This window comes from Gossypium hirsutum, chromosome A12 (assembly GCF_007990345.1).
Source record: "Gossypium hirsutum isolate 1008001.06 chromosome A12, Gossypium_hirsutum_v2.1, whole genome shotgun sequence".
NCBI classification, from domain to species: Eukaryota; Viridiplantae; Streptophyta; class Magnoliopsida; order Malvales; family Malvaceae; genus Gossypium; species Gossypium hirsutum.
Genome location: NC_053435.1, coordinates 97,999,923 through 98,001,047, shown reverse-complemented (window position 1 = coordinate 98,001,047; position 1,125 = coordinate 97,999,923).

The window sequence follows — 1,125 nt, the reverse complement described above, 5'->3', positions numbered from 1 at the left end:
GTGTTCTCAAAAATAGACCTTAGATCTGGGTATTATCAGCTGAAGATTAAAGAGTGTGATGTGCCAAAGACTGCTTTTCGAACTCGGTATGGTCACTACGAATTTTTGGTAATGCCTTTTGGTTTAACGAATGCCCCTGCTGCATTTATGGATTTAATGAATCGAATTTTTCAGTCTTATTTGGATAGATTTGTGGTGGTATTTATTGATGACATATTGGTCTATTCAAAGACAGAATCCGAACATGCACAGCACTTGAGAATTGTACTACAAACTTTGAGAGAAAAGTAGTTATATGCGAAATTTAGTAAATGTGAGTTTTGGCTTCATGAGGTTGGATTTCTGGGTCATATTATATCAGCTGAAGGAATTCGTGTGGATCCAAGTAAAGTTTCGGCAGTGGTGAATTGGAAAACACCGAAGAATGTAACTGAAGTGCGAAGTTTTCTGGGATTAACAGGATACTATCGTCGTTTTGTAAAGAATTTTTCCATGATTGCTTCACCAATGACTCGTTTATTACAGAAGAATGCTGAGTTTATGTGGTCTGATGAATGTCAACAGAGATTTGATCAGTTAAAGAAAATGTTAACAGAAGCTCCAGTCTTGACTCAACCAGAATCAGGTATATCATATGTTGTGTACAGTGATGCATCTTTAAGTGGTTTGGGTTGTGTGTTAATGCAGTCGGGAAAGGTGGTGGCTTATGCTTCACGGCAATTAAAACCACATGAAAAGAATTACCCTACACATGATCTTGAGTTAGCTGCAATTGTTTTTGCTTTAAAAATTTAGAGACACTATTTATATGGTGAGAAGTGTTATATGTATACGGATCACAAAAGTTTGAAATACTTAATGACTCAAAAGGAACTGGACTTAAGACAGAGACGGTGGTTAGAGTTGCTGAAAGACTATGATTTGGTTATTGACTATCATCCAGGGAAAGCTAATGTAGTTGCTGATGCACTGAGTCGAAAGTCATCCTTGTTTGCACTTCGGGCAATGAATGCTCATTTGGCTCTTAATGAAGAAGGTGTTGTATTAGTAGAATTGAAGGTAAAACCAATGTTTCTTCAACAAATTCAGAAGCTACAGAATGAAGATCCAAAATTGGTGCTGAAA